This window comes from Halichoerus grypus, chromosome 13 (genome assembly GCF_964656455.1).
Source record: "Halichoerus grypus chromosome 13, mHalGry1.hap1.1, whole genome shotgun sequence".
NCBI classification, from domain to species: domain Eukaryota; kingdom Metazoa; phylum Chordata; class Mammalia; order Carnivora; family Phocidae; genus Halichoerus; species Halichoerus grypus.
The window spans coordinates 48,815,432-48,839,906 of record NC_135724.1 but is presented as its reverse complement, the minus strand read 5'-3'; the positions used below and the strand labels follow the sequence as shown (position 1 = coordinate 48,839,906).

General features: G+C 38.0%; 1 protein-coding gene across 4 annotated transcripts in view; it reads left to right on the top strand.

Moving 5' to 3' along the window:
* GREB1L (GREB1 like retinoic acid receptor coactivator) overlaps positions 1-24,475 on the top strand; it is a 268,214-nt gene that overhangs the window by 78,888 nt on the left and 164,851 nt on the right. For all 4 annotated transcript variants that reach the window (XR_013443367.1, XM_078060543.1, XM_078060541.1 and 1 more), the window contains exon 2: positions 19,850-19,950. The gene's annotated coding sequence lies outside the window, so the exon portion shown is untranslated. The remainder of the gene's footprint in view (positions 1-19,849; positions 19,951-24,475) is intronic.

The following is a 24,475-nucleotide window of genomic DNA, read 5'->3' as shown; positions in this document are numbered from 1 at the left end:
CTATTATAAACAATAAAAGAATTCAGAAAGTGGCTGGGTATATGATTATATGTGAATATAAGTAGTGTCTGTACGTACAAACAGCTAAGTAGGTGATATACTAGAAAAAAAGATGCCATTTAGCAGAAAAAAGGGAAAAAACAAATTAAAAATCTTGATATTAAACATGGAGAGAACATGATCTAGATCAGTTTTCTCAACTGAGGCTGATTTTGAACTGCCAGGGGACATCTGGCAATATCTAGAGACATTTTTGATTCTCCAGTGTCAATAATGCTGAGGTTGAGAAGGCCTGATCTAGGTGAAGAAAACTTTAAAATGCTACTTAGGACCACAGAGGAAGACTAATCCTTCTTAGATAAGAAGCTCCAAAATAATAAGATATATAAATTTTTCCTAAATTAACATACAAATTTAATGAGATAGCAGTAAAAATAACAAAATGATTTTTTTGAACCAGATAAACTGATTCTAAAGCTCATATATAAAATTAAACAAGAAATTCAAGAAGATTCTAAATAAGAACAGTAGTGTTATGGAGAATGATCTGTCAGATATTAACAAAAATAACATTGAAGTCATTATAAGAGACCCAAATACCTACTGGAATTTAAGGTATAATAAAGGAGACCTTTCAAATCAGAGGAAAAAAGATGCATTATTCAGCAAATGGGCTTAAGTTAATCAGATGCAATTGGAAAACAAAATTATCCATGTTCCATATCTTATAATAAAATAAATTACAAATGAATTAAATATTAAAGTATAGGGGCGCCTGGGTGGCTCAGTGGTTAAGCATCTGCCTTCAGCTCAGGTCATGATCCCAGAGGCCTGGGATCGAGCCCTGCATCGGATTCCCAGCTCCGCGGGAAGCCTGCTTCTCCCACTCCCCCTGCTTGTGTTCCCTCTCTCGCTGTGTCTCTCTCTGTCAAATAAATGAATAAATAGGGCGCCTGGGTGGCTCCATCGGTGAAGCATCTGCGTTCGGCTCAGGTCATGATCCCGGGGTCCTGGGATCGAGTCCCGCATCGGGCTCCCTGCTCAGCTGGGAGTCTGCTTCTCCCTCTGCCTCGCCCCTTCCTGCCAGCCCCCTCCCCCGCTTGCTCTTGCGCATGTGCTCTCTCTCTCTCAAATAAAATCTTAAAAAAAAAAAACAACGATTTAATGTAAGTTACTAAAGCCTAAACTATTAAAATAAATAAATAAATAAATAAATAAAAATCTTTTTAAAAATAAAATAAATAAATATTAAAGTATAAAAAGTATAGTAGTAAACATGGGATTTTTTTCTTGTTTTCCATGGGCTTTTTTTCTTAATTTAATCTGTTAGGAATGATTTTTTAGTTTGGCAATAAAAGATTGATAAATTCAACTACATAGAAATAAAAATTGTATAACAGTATAGCTGAAAGTCGAAAAAAATGATAAACTGGAAAAATATTTGTAACTCCTATCACGGACAAAATGGCCAGTTCCCTGACTTTGTGAAGGGTGCTTCTGCATCAACCAGCAAAAATGGGTGAAGAATATGAACAGGTATTTCACAGAAAGGAGTTTAAATGGATCTTAAACTTGAGAGGATGCCTAACCTCATTCATACTAAGAGAAATAATTGAGTTAAAACTCCACAAGCTACTATTCTTCCAATTTGTTTTTCCATTTCTTTCTCCAATGAAATAATGCTGTTTTTGCAATTCAATTTTTAATTAAATAATCAAAGATATAAAAGCTATGAATCTGTGGGTAAACATAGGGTGAAACAGGCTCTTTTATACATTGTTGGTAGAAATTAATTTCATGAAGGGCAATTTGACGATATCTATCAAAATTTTAAATCCACATACACAGCAATTCCATTGATAGGAATTTATCCTACTGAGATACATATTTGGGATAGTGATATGTACAATTAATCGTGGCAGACATTCTTCGTAATAGCCAAAGACTGAATACTCACTACTGAAATGGTTAAATCAACCACGGAATACTATATAGCCATAAAAGAAAGAATGTGGAAGTTTTCTATATTCTGATATGTAAAGATCTCCAAGATTTATTGTCAAGTGAAAAATGTGAGATACAGAATGTTTGTAGTATGGTACCTCTTGTGTCAATACATACATTTATATATATGTGTGTGTATTTATATTACAATTCTATTCCCTCTTACCTCAGAAGAATAAATAAGAAACTGGTAATAGTTGTCCCTAGGGAGAACTATTGAATGAAAGAAGTTACTTTTCATTATATATACAGGCATAATTTGTTTTATGGTGCTTCACTCTATTGCTTTTCACAGATACTGCTTTTTTTTTTTTTTTTTTTAACAAATTGAAGGTTTCTGGCAGCACTGCATTGAGCAAGTCTGTTAGTGCCATTTTTCCAACAGCATTTGCTCACTTCATGTCTCTGTCATATTTTGGTACTTCTCAGATATTATTAATTTTTTCATTATTATTATATTTGTTGTGATGTGATTAGTGTAATTAGTGATCTTTGATGTTACTATTGCAATTATTTTGAGGCATGATGAACTGTACCTATATAAAACAATGAACTTAATTGATCAATGTTGTGTGTGATCTGATTGGTCCACTGACCTGCTGTTTCCCCATCTCTCTCCCTCTCCTTGGGCCTCACTATCCCCTGAGACACAACAATATTAAAATTAAGCCAATTAATAATTACTCTATAGTGGTCTCTGAGTGTTCAAGTGAAAGGAAGAGCCACGTGTCTCTCATTTTAAATCAAAAGCTGGAAATGAATAGTGAGGAAGGCATGTTGAAAGCAGACATAGGCTCAAAGGTGGGCCTCTTGTTCCAAACAGCCAAGTTGTGAATGCAAAGGAAAAGTTCTTTTTTTTTTTTTTTTTTTAATAGAGCAAGAGAGCGGGAGTGGGAGGAACATGGTGGAGGAGAGGGGTAGAGAGAGAATCTTAAGTAGGCTCCATGCTTAGCATGGACCCTGATGTGGGGCTTGATCTCAAGACCCTGAGATCATGACCTGAGCTGAAATCAAGAGTCAGACACTTAACTGACTGAGCCACCCAGGCACCCTGTGAAGGAAATGTTTCTGAAGGAAATTAAAAGTGTTACTCCAGTGAACGCACAGTGATAAGAAAGTGAAACAGCCTTATTGCTGACATGGAGAAAGTTTGAGTGGTCTGGATAGATCACATGAGCCACAACGTTCCCTTAAGCCAAAGTCTAATCCAGAGCAAGGCCTAATTCTCTTCAATTCTGGGAAGGCTGAGAGAGGTGAGGAAGCTGCAAGAGAAAAGTCTGAAGCTGGGAGAGGGTGGTTCATGAGATTTAAGGAAAGAAGCCACCTCCTAACATCAAAGTGCAAGGTGAAGCAGCAAGTGCTGTTGGAGAAGCTGCAGCCAGTGATCCAGAAAATTGAACCAGAATAATGAATGAAGTGGCTAACTGAAGAACAGATTTTCAATGTAGATGAAACAGCCTTCTATGGAAGAAGATGCCATCTTGGCCTTTCACAGTTAGAGAGGAGAAGTCAATGCCTGGCTTCAAAGCTTCAAAGGACAGGCTGGTTCTCTTATTAGGGACTAATGAGCTGGTGACTTTAAGTAGAAGCCAGTGCTCCTTTGCCATTCTGACAATCCTAGGGCCCTGAAGAATTATGCTAAATCTACTCTGCCTGTGTTCTAGAAATGGAACAACAAAGCCTGGATGACAGTACATCTGCTTATAACATGGTTTACTGGATATTTTAAGGCCACTGTTGAGATCTACTGCTGAGAAGAAAAGATTCCTTTCAAAATACTACTGCTCACTGACAAGGCACCTGGTCACCCAAGAGCTCTGATGGAGATGTACAATGAGCTGAATGTGGTTTTCATGCCTGCTAACTCAACATCCATTCTGTAGCCCATGGATCAAAGGGCAATTTTGTCTTTCAAGTCTTATGATTTAAGAAGTATGTTTCATAAGGCCATAGCTGCCATAGACAGAATTGTTCTGATGGATCGGGGGAAGGTCAATTAAAAACCTTCTAGAAGGGATTCACCCTTCTAGATGCCATTAAGAACAGTGTGCAGTGTGTTGAAATGACAACAAAGAATTTAGAATATTACATGAACTTAGTTGGGAACGCAGTGGCAGGGTTTGAGAAGATTGACTCCAATTTGAAAGAGGTTCTACTGCGGGTAAAATGCTATTAAACAGTATCACATGCCACACAGAAATTACTCATAAAATGAAGAGTCATTCAGTGCAGCAAACTTCATTGTTTCTCGTGTTAAGAAATTGCTACAGCCACCCCAGCCTTCAACGACCACCACCCTGATCAGTCAGCATCCATCAACATGGAGGCAAGACCTTCTACCAGGAAAAAGTTTATGACTTGCTAAAAGCTCAGATGATGGTTAGCATTTTTTAGCAATAAAGTATTTTTAAATTAAGGTGGGTACATTGTTTTTAGACACAATGCTATTGTACACTTCATAGATGACACTCTAGTGTAAACATCATTTTTGTATGTACTGGGAGACCAAAAAATTCACTTGACTTGCTTATTGTGATATTTGCTTTATTGTGGGTGGTCTGGAACCAAACCTGTAATATTTCCAAGTATGCTTGTATATTGCTATGGGTGTACACCACCTACTAAAATATTAATTTTTTTAATTGTAAGAGAAATGTATATATAATCCACATCCTTGGGAAAGAAAGAGTTCCTGAATTTTCCAGAGATTAATGTATAGAATTTTGTAAGGGACAAATAGAATGTAATGTATAGAAGTTGTAAGGGACCTCTAAAATTTATTCTTCGAAATGCTTAGATTTTTTAAAAGGACAACCTTACAGAAGTTTTTCAAAAGGTTACTATAGTTTATTAATTTCTTAATAAGTATAACTTTATCCTGATTATTTCGGTTATTTTCAATGTCTTAGTTTTGGGCCAAGCTATCGACTAGAACTGTGTACTCTGAAACTAAATGGCTCCAGATTGCTGAATATTTTAAGTTCTCTTGTCTCCTTTTTGAAGTTATTTTTCTGTCTTCACTGTGAGTGTCCATTTAAATTTTCACTTCTTTTTTTATTGTCCTTGTCCTTACCCCTGGCATCTCACTCCTTTTAATCTGTCAAAGCTAGGAATCATATATGCAGACTCATTCAAACTATGTCAAAATGAAAGGAAACAAGTTCGGGTAAGTGCCTGATGGCTTCCCTTGAGAGAAGTGCAAATACATTTAGAGTGTGAACTTTGTGCAGTCTGTTGTGTCTATTTGTATACTTATCTGCTTACTTTTAGACAGTGGACTGTGTTTACAGTAGTTGAGAATTCTGAGTCAGTGACCCCTAGAGAGAGAAGTTGTTACTGTACTTGAATTGTTGGGAAATTTGGGCATATACATACTTATGCTTCTTACCAATACATTTTTTTTTATAGAGAGAGAGCACACATGAGCAGGGGGTGGGGAGGGACAGAGGGAGAAAGAGAAGCAGACCCCCCACTATGTGGGGAACCTGACGCGGGGCTCTATCCCAGGACCCTGAGATCATGACCTGAGCCGAAGGCCCAGGTGCCCCTTATCAAAACTTCTTTAATGAAGTGACTGAACACTAGCACATAAATGTCCAATTCATTTTTACTGAACCTAACTGAAAAGCACTGTAATATCCTATCATTTTGGATTAGAGTAAAAGCTGCCTACAAGTTGAGTTTGTGGGAGGTTGAATGCAGATATATCTCTTTCTTCAGTTTCATGTGGCTCCTAGGAGAAAGTTATATCTTGATTAAATATGAAGGGCATTGTTCCTATGATAAAATAACAGGTAACTGGAAATTGTATCTAACTGGGAAATTTCATCTCTCTAAAAATCAACCAGAAAATAGTTTGTCATGTTAACCCTTATAATTGAAAATGTGTCTAAGGGGAATTACTCCACTTTTCTGCTCTCGGAAACCATTTCTGGCATAAGCTGACCTAGGGCTGAGATGGTGACATGTGATGTCAGGGACCTGGGCCCTTTCTTTCTTTTGATCCTCTGTGTGTAACTTTCATTCCTGAAGATGCTTTATGGTCCAAGATAGCTGACTGCTTGAGCTCTAACCACCTTGTCCACAATCCTTCCCCACTCTCAGTAGTAATTTTATATTCTTTTTAAAAGTGAAACAGACTCTTAACTATAGAGAACAAACTGATGGTTACCAGATGGGACGTGTTGGCAGGGGGGAATGGGTGAAATAGGGGATGGGGATTAAAGAGTACACTTATCCTGATGAGCACTGGGTGATGTATAGGAATTGCTGAATCACTATATTGTATACCTGAAACTAATATAATACTGTATGTTAACTATACTGGAATTAAAATAAAAAACTTAAAAAAATAAAAATTAAATTAAAAACTTAATATTTTTTTTTAAAAAAGGTGAATGTGCTGGGTAATCATGTAGTTTAGTGAATTAACCAAATTGCTTTTCATTAGAATGTCATATTAATTTTGTTTACAGTTGTAACACTGTAGTTAGTCATTAATACAAATCATCTCTTAATCTGATGTAATAGATGCCCAAAAAACAATAATAGGATAAGATGGCTACTACTTTCTAAAAAAGATTTGTGCTCTCTTTGACCCGGACCTCAAATATATGAAACTGGTCATTAAACAAGTTCTTCCCATTTAGGAACTTTGCTAGCAGTAAAATAGAGGTATCAACCAGCCTGTTGTTTCTTCCTCTTTCTCTAAATGTGCTGTCATTTCCCATTTGGCACATGTAGCCTTTTGGCAGATGTCTGCTCTTCTTTTTTTCTTTTTTCACCTCGCTGTCTCATACTTAAAGACTGGTCTAGCCACAAAATCCATTGAGCCATTCGGCTATGGAGTAAATCATGAAACTTTGCATTTCTGGGACAATTGTTAAAAATTAGAATTTATAGTGGGTGCCATAGGATTCATTGGTAAGGAAGTAGAAATAAAAGAATAGCTTATTAAAAACAAATTGAAAAATATTATTTTTCTATGTTTTCAATCTATTCTTAAATTACCTCCTGGAGGGTCCAGGTGTTAGTGACAAAGGGTAAACAAAAGGCCTTAAGGCACGTGATTCTACAAATTCAAACACACAGAAACAGGGCAACACTTCCTTTACTACCCCATCCAAATTAATGGCATGACATTTACTCAAATGCTCCAACTAGGAACTTCCCCCTTATCCAAGGCTTTTCCTCAACTCTTCACATCCCATGTCCAGTGGGTCACTAAACCCTGCCAGTTCAGGAACCTGCAGAAGTCGAATAAATGATATCCATTTCCACTGCCCTTGTTAGTTCCTCATTGTCTCTTGCCAGACCATTTTAATCATCCCATTCCAACTCTCTGTTCTTTGACTCCTGTTCCTGTTCCTAGTCCAGTGTCTTCCATTTGGTCCCATGAATTATCTTTTTGAAAAACAAATTTTATCATGTTACTCTTTTACCTCCAATTTTTAATGACTTCCCTTTATCTATTAAAAAAAAATTTTTAAGCCTCATTTCCTTTCCTAATGTTGCTTCATTCTTTAACCTAACTTCCTGCCATTCTGCCTTCATGCATTCAAGGACTCAGACACACACAAAGTGACACCTTCTTCTTTGGCCCCACTGTTTTCTTCATGTGGAATGTCTTCAACTGTACCCTTTCTCTTTCATGCAAACTCCTGCTCATCTTTGAAGTCCTAGGTGCCATTCTCATCCAGGCTTCTTGTATGTTCCCTATTACACCATGTATATTCTCTGTTACACCATATGTGTTCTCTGTTGCACCATGTATGCTCTCCATTACATCATGTGTGTTCTGTTACACTATGTATGTTCTCTGTTGCATGCTTCTATCTGCCTCCTCTACACTCAGGGAAGACATTGCTAACTGATGGTGATACTTCCCCACCAAGCCTGGACATGGCCTCCACATTCTTGATTAAAACCATTTTACAGGTGGCTGCTACCAATGGATCAGAATTGATCCAAATTCAACCTAACTTGAGGCCATTTGCACCATGTATGCTCTCTATTATGCCATGGATGTTCTTGGTTGCACTATGTGTGTTCTCTATTATACCATGTATGTTCCCTGTTGTACTATGTGTGTTCTGTATTACATCACATATATTTTTGTTACACCATGTATGTTCTCTGTTGCACTATGTGTGTTCTCTATTACATCATGTATGTTCTCTGTTGTACCATGTGTGCTCTCTATTATGTCATGCATGTTCTCTATTACACAGTATATGTTCTCTATTACACTATATGTTCTCTATTTTACTATGTGTGTTCACTGTTACACCATGTATGTTCTCTGTTGCACTATGTGTGTTCTCTATTACATCATGCATGTTCTCTATTATACATGTGTGCTCTCTATTATGTCATGCACATTCACTGTTGCACCATGTATGTTCTCTGTTACACCATGTGTGTTCTCTGTTGCACCATGTGTGCTCTCTGTTACTATAAGTAAGGCTGTCTGAGTTGTGAACTTCTAGATGGTAGTCTTATTCATGAATCTATCCTCAGCATCTATAGCAATGCTTGGAGACTATAGGAACAAAATAAGTATTCATTGAATTGAGTGCAAAAGAAAACAAGTACAGAATGTTCTTTGTGTATCCCAAAAAGACCCCAACCTGAAGACAGTGCAAAGGTAACCAGGAAACCAGGTGGTGAAGCTGAGCTGGATGAGGCAGAATGTAGCACACACAAGCCAGCGATAGTTCAAATAATGTCATGAGAAATTATCTGTTTCCAGCCCTTGTGTCACCCTGGCCTGCCCTGTTCTTCTTTGCTTGTTCTGCTTAATTTCCTCATTCTTTTCTCTTGGTCATTCAGTAGTGTCCATTTAGCTCAATTTATTGGGCCTACTCCGTTTTTAGCACTAAAGGCTGCTATATCGTGTGTGTATGTGTGTGTGAGTGTGTGTGTGTGTATGTGTGTGAAGATAAACTCCCAGAGGGATGTCTGGGTGGCTCAGTCAGTTAAGCGTCTGCCTTCAGCTCGGATCATGATCCCAGCATTGGGCTCCCTGCTCAGCGGAGAGTTTGCTTCTCCCTCCCCCTGCTCTTGTGCTCTCATTCATTCTCTCTCTCTCTCTCTCCCACTCAAATAAAGAAAATCTTAAAAAAAAAAAAAGATAAACTCCCAGAAATAGAGCTGGAAGTATCCACTTAGAGAGTTGTGTGAATGAGGGGGGAAAGGGGCAACAGAGAATGAATAGTAATCTGTTGTTATGTCCTGAGTGTTTGCCAAATGCCAGGATTTACATTTAATCCTTACAACATCCTGTAATGTAATAGGCACCATTATTATCCCTAATCTACAGATGAAGTAACTGAGGCAAAGAGAGACTGAATCATATGCACCCATGAAAACAGGGGAGCTGGAATCCAGTGAATGCGTGTCTTAATCCAAAGTCAGTTCTATGAACACAATTAGTGTTAAATAGTTGTAATGGACCACATTACAACGGATCCTTGTCTTACAAAGATATCTCTGAAGGGCAAAAGACTGAAATGTTTGTTTTTCCCTGAGTTTTTGTGAGCACTGGTAGGGTTTGTTTTGTTTTGTTTTGGCTTTTTTTTTTTTTTAAAGACTTGATTTTTTTAGAGCAATTTTAGGTTCATAGCAAAATTAAGGGGAAGGTACAGAGGTTTCCCATATACACTGGTGGGTTTTTCTTATCAAGGATTTAACACCAAGGATCATTATAGGCTAGAGAGTATTACTCTTGAACTTGGACTTAATCTCAAGGTCCCCTTCCCAGGTATTACACACCTGGCCTCTGGCAGAACTGACAGCCTGTTACTCAGTTTCCATTCTGACTAGCTAAAGTGTTTATTAATCTTGACAAGGTGCTATATGATGTATACAAGACAAACAAAAACAATGAGGAATGGTCCTTGTCACCCACCCCCCTCTCCCCCAGCACACACGCAATCCTGTTGGGAAGATGAGCCATTCACAAAAGAACTATTAACCAACAATGTGGTGCTGTTGGTGATGCAAGCCCTGGGGAGATTTCTGGGTCCTCAGCTAGTGACAGAGTTCCCCATTAGCCCTCTGAATTCCCCATCTGGCCCTCTCTCCTGTTTTACTTTTACCACCAGCTCATTCTCCATTGATTTCCAGCTTCTCTAAATTCATACTCTGTGATCTGTTCTATATTCAAACTGCTTAGGGTCCCTCATTACCACAAAGATTTTCCTAGGTCTTTATCCTGGATATACTTCTTTCCCCCTAAATCTTCAGAGGGATAATCAATCCTGAATAGAACTCTAATTTAAGAAATTTAAGAAAAACCAAAACTAAGTTGCTCATTGCAGACAGAACATGTGGGTCCTGGCTGTGGGTCAGCCACCAGTCATTCTGCTTGGCTGGAGGAGGCCCCACGATAGGTCATGCAGTGACAGTCTGTCCTTCCAACCATACCAACGGAAGCACCAATGAGCTGGGTCCCTGGCCTTCGAGGGCTGGCCTCACTGTTTGGGGATTGGAAGGATAAACAAATATTTTCACAGGGTGCGTCCAGAACTGAGTAGTCAAGGTCATTGTGGTGCAAACAGAACACATGGTGTCAGCGTGTCCTAGTGTCTGGGCTCAAGTGGCCTTTCTTGGCAGCATCTATAAAGAACACAGAGCATGCCATAACCTCGACTGTTGATGTTGGGTGTGCTTTTGCCACAGCTTAGTGAGATTTCTAGATCTGTTTCCATTTTGTGTAGATTGCTTTGAAAGTGGAGCCAGGCTTGCATTTTCTGTGGATTGGGCCTTTGCCCAGTGTGCTTTGCTCCTCCACTTGAAACCAACCTACAGTGCTCTTGTTCATTTGTTCCACCCAAGGAAGTAGCAGGTCCTCACGGGGGATCTCAAACAGCCTTCGGTTTCTTTCACAGGTCGGGGTAAGAGTAAGAGTACCTGAATATACCTAAATCTCTCTTTGAAAAAACTTCACTATGATGAGTCTGGAAAAAAAAATTTTAATGGAGTGTTGATAGCACTTTCTTCTTTGACACACCTCATTTTTCGGTTGGTAACATAATGCAATTTTTTTGTTTTTTGCTTTCCCAAATCGCCGTGATGTAAGTAAGAAGTACTGAAGAACTGTTAGGATAAAAAAGTTTCCGACTTTTCTTGTCTTTTAATGGGAATGTCCGTCTACATACAGTATAGTATTTAACACTTTCTAATTACATATACTGTTTCATGACTTGGAGAATATTCTCTTTTCAAAATAGACACCAGGCCAACTTATCTGCAAAGTTTAAATCAGTGCCTTGTCATTAGCAAACTTCACTTACTAGTTTAGTCAAGTCTAAGCTGCACAATGGTTGAATTGGCGACCATTATATTTGTTTAACTGCTGTAAAGTAAGTTTGCAACAATAGATGCTTGCACTTAAATAGCCTGCAGAGCACTGGGGCCCTATCAATCATGCAGAGATTTCCCTCCTGCTGTCTCTTCTGATGGACAATTCTGCTGATGTGGATATTCAAAAAGAAGGGATCAGGAAGAACAGATGATGGATAAAGACAGTCTTCTGTCTTGAGAGGAAATCAGAGAAATCCTTTTAAGGAATTTCTTTGTCTTGGTGTCAGAAGATTAATTATGCTCGTGTGAGAACAGCTTTCCCATTGGGTGAAAAGAGACATTATCCTTCTGACTTGTGACAGAAGATTTTTTTCAAAGAAAGAGAGTTAAAGATTTCAGACTATCTGAAATCTTCTTCTGTTGTTTTCTAAGCATCCTCCAGGACTGTTGGATTACATCCATGACATTGTGATGTTCAACAAGTAATTAATGAATCAAGAATTTTTGTTTCCAGAAACTCCTCCTCCTTGTTCTCATGCAGATCTCTTCAGAGGCCTTAATACCTGAGCTTGTACATCAGATTTTAAAATCACATGACAATAGTATAGATGATAACTTATTATCAGCCAGGAATGGAAGCTTGTTATAATAATATGGAAGAAGAGACACTGCAATACAACCAAAAACTTGTACAGTGGTTTGGTAAACACAATTTTTAACAAGGCAAATATAATCTGAAAAGGTATCTTTTAAAAAATTCAACTCTTAATTGTCTCATTTAATGTAGTTGTAAATAGTGATAATGTTTAAGATATTTACATTCCTTGAAACTTCTCGGAGCATAACAAAGGAGTATTCAGAAAAACCTTTGAAAGTTAGAGACAAAACACATTGCATAAAGCATAACAATAATAAAGTTGTTTCCTATAACTTTATTTTCCAGGTAACTGAAGCCTCAAAACTTAAAAAAAATTATTTCATTGAAAGATCTACCTAAAATACATTACTTAGTACTCTGCCTTTTAAATAATGCACATTAACTGACTCAGGGTCCTCATTATAATGGTCTGCTGTTCTGGTTCACCGAATTACAGTGATGTCTGGAGTGACTGTTGAAGTATTTAGTGTAGGGTTATTTACCTCTATTCTAAATAGCCTGAGTAGTGCTCTCACTCTCTCTCTCTCTATTGATTACTGTCTACTTTTTGTAGATATGGAGTCTCGTTCCTTTAGGTGAGTTATCACTTTTCCCTGGAACCAGTGTGTCATGTTGCTGGTAAACTGCTATTTTGCTTCCTACCTGAGGGTTAGCCCACACCTACAATGCAAATTCGTTACATTTCTCTCTTTGTTTCACTGTGAAAACTTATTTTTCTCTTATTTCCAGGTGCTTGACTGGTTCAAGGCTAGGTGGTTGAGGTTTCCCAGAAATCTGATGTCTGGAAGGAGGCATTACCATGTACACACGCACCTATATGCACTACACACATGCACACGTGTGTTCATTTACTAATTGTATCCAATATTAATACTCTGTTCAATGTGTTATGTTAGTGACTTTGTGAAAACTGTATCACCAGTGGCATACTTTTACATCTGAGCCTTGAGAATAGATTTGCAGTGACTACTCCACTTTAGACACTTCCCTACCTTTCCTAGGACCCTAACACTACTGCTGGGAAATTGTAGCTACACCCTGGTTTTAAATTAAAAATAAACTATTGGATTGCGTGAAAAAAATCCTTAAATTTAGCATTAAATATTAGCTGATGTTAGCAATTGTAATTTTTGCAGTAACTACAGTAATTGTAGGGCCAGATTCAGATCTTCGTGAGAATTCATAGCAAAGACCGAGTGACTAAGTAAGTCTTACTTTAACTCACACTTGATAGTAATACCTAGAAGAACAGATTTAAGTTCAAAATTTGGGATTCTTGAGTTTCACACAGATCTAAAATTTTATATATTACCAGTTCTATTTTTGGTTATTTTTAAAGATGATAAACCAAAGTGATGATTTTCATGAAACACACAAAGTGTTTCATAAACAACACCATGAAATAGAGGTCCAGAAGTAGATGCAATCCCTTTTCTCCTTTTGAAAGAGGGACCATTTTGCATTTTGTCTTAAAGAAAATCATCCCGTTATGCTACCCTTGCATTCTAGCAGGATGAGTTTACCTTTAAGAGGGATTTTATTAAAACTGGAGGTGATTCGTCTCAGTAACATAGGGCATTTAAAGAAAAAAACAGTTTACTAATTAATAAAAAATATAGCCAGTTATAGAAAATGTTTCCCTCTTTGTCTTTCTGACCCTGCTGTTAAAGGAGAACAATCAGTTTATCACCACCAGCTGCATGAATTCAATGGAAAGGAACTTCGGGTTTTCTCCTTCCTAAACCCTTGCTAGATTGTTCTGGCAGTACATAAAAGTGGGTCATTTGTACCTAAAATACTTTACCAATGCTCCATTAATCTTAGTGATGGTGTTCTCTTTTTTCCTGCAAGAAGCAGGATGAAGGGATATTATGGGGAAAAAAGAGAAGGTAAGCATTTTTTTAAATGGATGTGTAAATGAAGAGGGAAAAGCCATTTAATATTTTGTAGCCTGGTTTTTGTTTTTTATTTTTTTTGCTATTGAATACAAGATCAAAATATCAATGATTGTTTTGTGGTTTAATTTATATTATTTATTAATAACATGTAATCCCATCAGGATTAAGAGGAATGTTTTGATAATTTGTGAAAAAGATAGCATTTGTCTTGGATATATACCAAGAAGATCTTTAGTCTAGAAACAAATGGTGTGTCAGACCAAAATAATGTGAAAAGATAGATGAATCAAGGACAAAGGATGTTTTCCTTTGGTCATTTTGTTTTAAATGTAAAAGTTTTATCACTGTCCTGCTTAATCACAATGATTAAAAGGAAAAATAAATTAACCTAAGATTCAGGGTTTCTCAGCTGTTAAACAAATCTTATAAAGACCTGGGCTATAGTCTCTATAATGTGCTTTGTATTTCTTAAAATAATATCTTTAATAAATTGTTTTCTATCCAAACAGTGAGAGAATGCTAGATGGGCAAGGCTGCATTGACCTTCCCTCTTGGTCTTGTCTGTTGATTGGCAGGTTTCAAAGGTTAAACTAGCTACAGATGAAATGTAATCATTAGTGACTTGGTTCCTTTCCAGATCCCTTTGGAAACTGCAGTAAGCCAACTTTGTTCATTTATAAAGAAGAAAGAAAAGTCATTCCCTGAGCAGTTTGGAATGAGAAGCAGCCGCTGTCTCCTTCCTTCTTACCTAAATAAACAAGCTAAATGGAAAAATAAACTTTACTTTTTCACATCTGGTACAAAGCTTCCTCTTTTGTTGAAAGTTCACATGCTCCGTTTGCTATGCCTGGTCGTGTGAATCAGGTGTCTTCCTTCCTTCTGTAAAGTGACTTGTGTAATTATAATAAGGAAAGATTCTGAATGTTTTAACAGTCCAAGAACATCATTATATAGAAACAAACAAAGCCCTCATATTGGGAATGACATCAGATGATGTTTGACCCAGCCTCCCACATATGTTAGTAGTAAAGCAACAACGGGACCTTATGCCAACGATACAGCTAGAAAACTAGAATAGGCAAACATATTCTGCTGGGTCTCCCTTAAGTCAAGACAGATTATACTTATTTGTGTGTGAGCTCTTCTTAATGTGACTAATCTTTCAATTTCCCTTTATGGCATACACTGACTGACAACCCAGAACAGGATGTCACAGGCAACAGTACTGTGATTCTGAGGCACACGGGTATTTACTAACCACCAGGATACTGCTAATCATGAAAATTTACCTTTGCAGACTCCCCTTATGTCTTTCTATCCTCACCTCCACCCTTCTGTGCTCCTAGACCACTTACTCAGAACTCCCCTCCTTTCTGGCCTCCCTTCTGTAGTGAACTACTTTAATAATTGGTATTTAGTAATACTGCAGTTTTTCTGTTTAACTTTTCCATGAAATGGGAGTGTCATTTGCAGTCTTCTTTACCTCAGAATTCCACAGGCTTGATGCCTCTTATTATAGAGTTGAACATTCCACAATGTTCTTCAGCTATACAACCTTCATGTAACACAGAATCAAATTACTATTACTTGAAGCTTGGTTAGAAGCTATTTGGGAGGTGGTGGAATATAAAACCTAGAGGAGTTGGGGTTTTGTTTTTTGGGGGGGGGATGCCAAATATAATGTTTCATCCAAATGATTTTTGTGAGGTTTTATGAGAATAGTATTTCCCCAGGAAATTGTTGGGATTGTTTTTAGTGTGCCAATTGATTTTTTTTTTTTTTTAGGTTTTACAGTTAAAAACCTAGTGTCTAATTTTTTTTGGATGCTTTTGTTCCCTGCTAGGGCCAGTCTGAGAGGGAGAGGTAAAGGTCAAATGCCACAGGCATCCAAAAAGTGGTGGGGGTGTACACGATGCTTATCCCAGGAGCAATTTGCTGTTGTCATGGCAAAATGGTTTTTCTAACTCTCTTGTGCTCTTACATACCTTCTTTGAGCATAACTAGAGTGGCAGGGGGCTTAGGAGGAACCATCATTTTTTTTTTTTTTCATTTTCCAAATGAAGGGATTGAAGCACAAAGTAGTCAAGTAGCCAGTCCTAAGATCAGACAATGAGGTTTTTTCCTTTCTTTTTAATGTGTCTGGCTAATTGTTATAAATAAGCATCCCATTTAACAATCATATATAATTTTGATCCCCCCCCTTTTTCCAAGGAGGTAATTTTCAAACTCTAATGTCATAGAATCATCTGAGGTTAGGGTTGCCTATTTGCTAAATCTAGCAACACTTTCCAGGGTATCCAAAATGCAGATTCCTGAGTCCTTTCTAGAACTAGTGATTCATAAATCTCTGAGAGAGAGGGTAAGGAACCTACATGGTAAATATGTTCATCAGGTGATTCTGATGCAGTCCTTGAACTAGACTTTGTGAGAAACACTGATCTAAGTGATGCTGAGCTTTAACAGTGTCTCAATGGGAGCGTTGGTTTCATCAAGAAAAATTACTAGTAGTTCCAGCCAGATTTTCTGTTTAGTTACATTCAAGTCAAATACAGCCCATGCTGTAGCAGTTGCTGAAACAAATAGGAACATCCATTCTATTCTTCCCCTCTATGACTCCTGATTTATTGCTCAGCACTTTCTACCATCACCACCATTACTATCCAACTAGCAAAGTGACTTTAAGAGCCTCTCTGGGCACCCAAATTGGCAGGACGACCCACCCCACCTCACCTGACTGTTGATTATCTCCATCTATAGCTGTGATCACTTGTTTTTTTTTCCTGCTATTCTTTTTTTTTAAAGATTTTATTTATTTAGCAGAGAGGGAGAGAGAGAAAGCAAGCACAAGCAGGGGGAGCAGCAGGCAAAGGGAGAAGCAGGCTCCCTGCTAAGCAGGGAGCCTGACTTGGGGCTCGATCCCAGGACCCCGGGATCATGACCTGAGCTGAAGGCAGATGCTTAACCTGCTGAACCACCCAGGCGTCCCATCTTCCTGCTATTCTTTTTAGGGTTCTCCTTAGTTTATTCACTTTTTAATCCCAAAATAAAGAGCACTTTGTCTTTCAATTTATATACCATTGGTCCACATACCTCAACTCCATTAATTAGAAAATTCCTTATATTTTGCTTCTCAACAGAGATTTTTCCCAGGATGTGTAATGGAAGGAAAAGTGATAAGGAAGAGTGAAGATCATATTCCTGGATGAAAAGTTGTCATTCTGGATTAAGCTTTAAATTGATATTTTTTAAAAAAAGATTTATTTGAGAGAGAGAGCGCGCGAGCGTGCGATCGTCTGCATGTGTGCATGGGGGGAAGGGCAGAGGGAGAGAATCTTCAGGCAGACTCTCCACTGAGTGTGGAGCCCAATGTGGGCGTCGATCCCACAACCCATGAGATCATGACCTGAGCTGAAACCAAGGGTCAGACGCTTAACCGACTGAACCACCCACGCACCCCAAGCTTTAAATTTATCTTATTAGAAAATCTGACATTTAAAAAATGCAATTAGTAAAGCCAGAACTTAATTGTATATAATCAGAATGGAGTGAGTTAGGAATCACATTTTCTTTTAGTCTGACTTCTGTAGTAGACCAGGAATAACTTAAAAAATTATTTTCAAACCTCAATAATGGATATCATTCTGACCTCAGAAGTCTCTAATTAGGATACTTATAATCTGTATAAGTAAATTCATGTTTAACCAATGTAACATTTGTTATTTCTCTCTTGAGTTTTAATTAACAATCTTGGTTACAGCTTGGACCATTTTACATGTTCTTTTCTGTTGGAGAACATAGTGTGACTTAGCTTGAAGAACGCACATATAGGGTTTAAAGGATGATAGGTTTGTATCAGCACTTGTTTTTAAAGATTTTATTTATTTATTTGACAGAGAGAGAGAGACAGTGACAGAGGGAACACAAGCAGGGGGAGTGTGAGAGGGAGAAACAGGCTTCCTGCTGAGCAGGGAGCCTAATGTGGGGCTCGATCCCAGAACCCTGGGATCATGACCTGAGCCAAAGGCAGACGCCCAACGACTGAGCCACCCAGGCACCCCCGATTATATTTTTTAAATAAATTTTACAAAAATTTTAACTCTTTTTCTAATGTTGTTATGATTATATAACTTCCAAACCTAGAGGAGAGGTGAAGCCAGAAAGCTGTTAGGAGTTCAGACTCACAGAACTTTTCCAATGTTTTTCCACTTGAACATATATGAAGTCAAAGTTTTCACCTGGCCTAACAGCTGCGGGTGACATCAGCCCATTAGGTGTGAACCACTGCCTTCTGTGTCAGTGAAGCCTTCCTTATGACCCTATTAGGGTTTGACAAAACAATGGGAGTACCTCTCAAAGGGAAAGTGGGAGCTGAACTACTTGTGTTCTTGGTGAGGGGTGATTATTTATCAAACTGAGGAGGTATGATGAGAAATTGATTTTCAAATAGAAATTACAGGGAAAGGTTCTCATTATTATACCTCAAATTTGACTTATAGGCTTTTAGGACTATTTAAATGATCAGAACCCTTCTTGCCTGTCTGCTTATCTGTTATTGATAGGTGGTCTTTAAATACATTTGTAAAATTTCAGACTGATTGATGGTCTGTACACTTGAATGTGTTGAGTGGAAGGCCATTTGATCCAATATTATTCTTCTTGTCAGTAACCATGTCTTCTTACAGGACTTTCAATAAGTAATTATTTCTACTTTACATCAGCATTATTCAGCTTAGCACTATATATATCTAGTGAATAAAACTGGCAAACAATATTGGAAGTTATTAAGTTTATTGAGCATAATTCCCTAACACCCCCCTCAAAACAAAAGAAAACAAACAGCAGCAAATATCAGCCTCCTCCACATGGAAGTAAATAAGGTTTTCCTTCCACATTTTAAAATTTAAGCATCTCAACTGTAGTTGAGTTTAAACTTTACGGCAAGAGCCAAACAAGCATGGGAAGTGATGGAAAATGTCCGGGAAATTATACCATGGCCTAATGTTTTCCTGCTTTTCATTTTGGCAATTCATACTTAAAAGTTTTACTTATTTTCTTTGTAAATGAGGTAACAACGTGGAAGAAAAAATCACATACAGTTGGAGAGATTCAAGTTTTTCTAGTTGGTATTTAAAGTACTGGTGCTCGTGAGCAGAGTGGTACATTGAAATGGTGTGTATAACAAATTTTAAAGTCATTACATGCCTTCGAAATGTCAGGAAGAATAAAAGGGAAAAAGGCCAGCCTATCTGGTTCATGTATTTTGGTCACGAACATGTTATATTCAAGAACTATGTTTAGGTCCCTGTTCTTCTAGGATAACTTCTTCAAACACAACTTAGGTGGAATTATTATTTTTTTTTAATAATTACACTTAAGCACCTGATGATCTAATGAAGACAATTTCTTAATGTGTCAAAATGAGCTCTTTGTATCTTGTTTGAATCTTTTGTTGCCTTAAGCTAATCTGCTTTAGGGGTCTCAAATCCAGGCATTTTACAATGCAGACTCTAGCAATGGCATTCATTTGGAATGCTGCCTTTTGTTTACTAGCTTTCCCAGACCCTCACTGCTTCCTTTGGTCATCTGGTGTCTTCACTAATGTGATTGGTACTCCTAGGCTCTGCAGGTAGCCACGAGCCTTTATAAGTGGGATTTACAATGGGACTCACTACCCTGGCTGCTAATGAAGGGAACCACGGGGATTTTGTTTTGTTTTTTCTATCTGTCTTCCAAAAGAGTGAAGGAAAATTGAGTTCTAGGTTTGCTAATTCTCTGTTTTCCATTTACTTTAATTTTTACAATTGATTTACTAACTGTGGTACAAAAATACAAATATTTTTGTTTAGGAGTCAAATGTTTCATCTGCCAGCCCTTCATGCTAATCACTGGAATTGTTTATTATTGAACCTGGAAAGAACAAAGTGGGGTCTCTGTTTAAACTCAACCAACTGGCATTTCACCTTCATCTGTTTTTGTCTTTCAGGAGATTTTTGACCAATTTGGTTGTTTAAAAAAAAAAAGGCATATGATTCGAAGCCTTGGATTCTACTACCAGCCTGCCATTTAGTACTTCTGTAACCTTGAGTAAGTCACTTACACTCTTTGATTTCTCATCTGAAAAAAAAAAAAAAAAAGGAAAGTGTTACCAAGGTACATATGAGATCTGAGATGGTGTTTCATATTCTAGCTTTCTTCTCTTTTTACTAGCAAAGTGAATGACAGTGTTCTTTTGTTTGATTTTTGGATAAACCTACCATTGAAAAACGTCTTGCATCTATTAAATGTTTTAATCAGCAGTCAAAGCAATAATTAAGTATAAATGTCAGTGTCTTCATTTTAGAGATAATATGTTGTATAGATTGTAGCCTAACTTTATAGAGATAGGGATTTATTCGCCATTTTCCAATTGTGAAACATGGCACCCATTTTTTTTTTTTAATTTAAGTATCGCTGATATATAATATTATATTAGTTTCAGGTATACAACATAGTGATTCAACAGTTATATTCATTATGAAATGCTCACCATTAGTGTAGTTACCATGTGTCATCATACAAAATTCTTACAATATTATTGACTATATGCCCTATGCTGTACTTTTCATCCCCTTGTTTGATTGATTGATTGATTGATTTTTTAGAGAGAGAAAGCGTGCACACAAGCATTTGAGGAAGGGGGAAAAGGGGGGGCACTGAGGGAGAGGGAGAGAGAGAATCTTAAGCCGGCTCCATACCCAGCACAGAGCCTGATGCAGGGCTCAAGCTCATGACCCTGAGATCATGACCTGAGCCAAAATCAAGAGTTGGGTGCTTAAGTGACTGAGCCACCCAAAATCAAGCGTTGGGTGCTTGACTTACTTATTTTATAACTGAAAGTTTGTACCTCTTAATCCCTTTGACCTATTTTGCCCATCCCCCTGACCCCCTCCCCTCTGGCAACCACCAGTTTATTCTCTGTGTTTATGAGTCTATTTCTGGTTTCTGTTTGTTAGTTTGTTCATTTGTTTTGTTTTTTAGATTCCACATATAATTTAAGTCATATGGTATTTGTGTCTCTGACTTACTTCACTTGCAATCCATGTTTTAATTGTGCTTTATAAGGCAGTGATCTCAAGTGTGGTTTAAAGGTCTTCCAGGGGTCATGGAATTTTGGGATTTTATTTTATTTTATTTTGTTTTGTTTTTTTGGTGCTGGTCACTTTTTTTTTTTTTTTTTGAATCTTTGGATTTAAGAATAAGAAGGGACATCTGCAGTCATCAGGTCCAATCCTTTGAGTTTTACCAACATGGATTCAGCAGATCCAGAAATGCTTAGTAGCTCCTCCATGGTCAAAGAGCCTAGAGAGCTGTCGGTAGGGTCCAAACTCCAAAGTCAAAATGTTATGTACCTGGTGGAGGTGTCCTAACTACCTCTTAATGAAAAACAGAGAATGAAAGTTTGAGAGGAGGGGATTGTTTATTCCAAGTCTGAAAACTTAAAAATCACTGCTTGATAGAATTAGATAGTTGGTTAGTTTCCACATTGCAGCTTCCAGATTAAAGTCAATCCCACAAATGTTTAATGAAATACTTGTGGATGAGGCATTGAACTGTGGTGACGTTCCTGCAAAACTCTTGGAAATCACAATCCCTGCCCTCAGAGACTGCAGTCTAAACTGGAGATAAAATAAGTACATAATAGGGAATAAAAATGATAAAAAACACAGGTTTTCAGAAGGCAAAGAACTTTGGAGTTTTCAGAGTCTCAAAGAACTTTGAGGATTTCAAAGTCCAAAGGGGAGGTGGACTTAAATAGAACCCATAGGTCAAGTGTTCATTAGCAGATCAAAGGTAAAATCAGGGTGCTTTGGGAACTTACAGGCAAGGTCTTAAATCAGAGTGGGAGAAAAGAAAGGAACGAGTAAAATGATAAAATTTTTGTAAGTTTTCCTATTCTTGAGTTGGTTATTGCTGCTGGAGAAAACCCCTCAACTGTGCAGATTGATATCAACTATAAATTCATTCTCCCTAACCCTAAATACAACTTAATTATATCTTTGAATTGAGCGCCCTTGGTGAGTTCCTCTCTTTTGTCTCTAATCAATTATTCTAAATCTACTCCATTCTCCTTAAGCCTGTACCCAACTGCCCTTTTCTTAGCAGGTTGCTCTTCTTATTTCTAGGAGTCCCTGAAGAGTCCCAGTAATTGCCTTGATTTAGCTGGCCTTTAAGTATTAGTGATGCCAAGTGCTTTATCTCCAGCCCTGCTTCCCTCTAAACCTCAAATTTTTCTATCACATTGCTGCTAGATCTCTCTACTTGGATATTTCATAGCCATCTCAAAATCAATATATCTAAGACCTGAATGTATCACCTTCCACTCAAAACCTCATCTTCCTCCAAGTGCCCTCAATTAGAGGAGGTACCACCATTCTTCCCAGTTGGCACTTAAGAAACATGCAAATGCAAAAAGAATGTCCAGTTAGGAGGCTGTAATCATCCAAACCACTGTACTCCTTGTTACAGTATTTAATACATCGTCTGTAATTGCATGAGGGAGAACATAATCAAGTGATTAAAAACATGGCTTTAGGGGCGCCTGGCTGTCACAGTCCATAAAACATGCAACTCTTGATCTTGGGGTCATGAGTTCAAGCCCCACATTAGGTGTAGAGCCTACTAAAACCAAACCAAACCAAACCAAACCATGGCTTTAAAGGTAGATCTGTGTATGATTCCTGGTACCACCACTTACCAGCAAGCCATGTGACCTTGAGTAAATTATTAAACTTTCTTAGACTGGGTTACCTCATCTGAAAAGTGGGGACATAGTAATACTTATATTAAAGGATATTTGGAGGATTAAATGAAGTATCACATATGAAGCTTTCAGCAATGATATTCCTAAGATCTAGGAGAGCAAAGACCATTTCTGTCTTGTTCACCATTGTATCTGCAGGACCTGGCCAGAGAAGGCACTCAATAAATGTTTATTGAATGAATATGTGAGGTAGTGTGTGCCTGAATTGAGGTATAACAGTGGGAATGGAGAAAAGCAATGCAAGATAGAGACCTAAACTTCACCCTGAATCACTTGTCCATGCTATTGGTCACCAATTCCTACTGATTTAATTCCTAAGTATTTCTCAGGTCTCTCCATCCTCTGTAACCCTACCATAACTGCACCCATGCAGGCATCATGATCTCTCACCAGGACTATAGTAGAAGTTTCTAAGCACTCCCCCTACATCCTGTTTTGCCTCCTTATGAGCCCCTTCCAGACTGCCACAGAACAATCTATTCGAAGCTGAAATGGGAACATGTCATTTCTTTAACATGCTTTCATGTAGCTACTTTTTATCCATAGGATCTAGTCTCTGCTCCTCACACCTGGGTCTACATTTTCATCTTCCTTTCCTACCATTCCCTCTCTCACTTTTGATAGTCTAGCAATTGCAGACTGGTCTTGTCTTCAGAACATACTGCACTATTTCATGTCTTCATGCTTTTGAGAGGGGCTTGCTTATTCTTTCAACATTTTTCTCTCCTGTATCAGTTAGGATTACATTTGTCTGCAAATGACAGGAAACACTAAACATCAAGTTCAGAGTTTGTCTTTCCTGCATAAACAAGGTTTGGGGGTAATTGTCTATAGCTGTTAAAGCTTCTCTGCTGTCATCAGGGACCCAGGCTCCTGCCCTGTGGTTCTGCCATTGGTGTATCCTCCATCTTGTTCCTCTCTCCTTTCTCTACCCTTCTAGGACCTTATTCCATTAATCATCTCCTCTCTTCAGTATCACTACCTCTCCATTTCCATGGAGGGAAGAAATGCATCCTGTGAGCATCTCTTGTTCTAATGTCTCTTTCCTGTCATTCTACCTTTCCAGCAGCTACCCCCTGATTTCTGTCCTAGTTCACCACACTTCTTGAAGGACTAATTTCTACATGGCACATTTTCATTCTTGGTCCTATTTGACCTCCCCTACCTGTTGAAACTATTGACTACCTCCCCTTTCTCTAAACTCTCTTGTCCCTTGGCCTTCACAACCCCATTGGTTCCTGGTTTCCTTCCTACTTCTCCCTACTGCTCCTTCATCTGCAAAAAGGTTTTCCTCTTTCTTTGCTTGACTCTCAAATGATGGTGTTTCTCAGACTTCCCTCCTTGACTCTCTTATTCTGCATACTTTCTCTATGATGGCAGTCCCTAGGTAATCTCCCCATTACTGATACCAGTTATCTGTGTGGCAGCTGTCTCTTTCTAGGGTCTCTTTGTTGAGTTCTTACTCCTGAGCTTGAGTCCTGAATTTCTAACTGCCTACCTGAAGGGCTCCTCTTCTGTGTTCCTTCCACCCCTGATTATGTACAATCTCCATCAACTCCTCCTAGACTCTTCAGAAACCTTTTATCTGGTCTCTAATCCAACTTTCATATTACTGTCAGAGTTATCTTCTATTTTTAAAAAATCTAATTATGTTAATTTTTTGAAAGCTTCCATTGGCTTTCTCCTGCTTCTGGGATAAAATTCAAATTCCTGATTTGGCATATAAGGTCCCTTACAGACTGTCCCCAACCTACTTTTTATTTGTTTCTACTACATTTGTTACTTATACAAAAAAAAAATGTTAAAAAG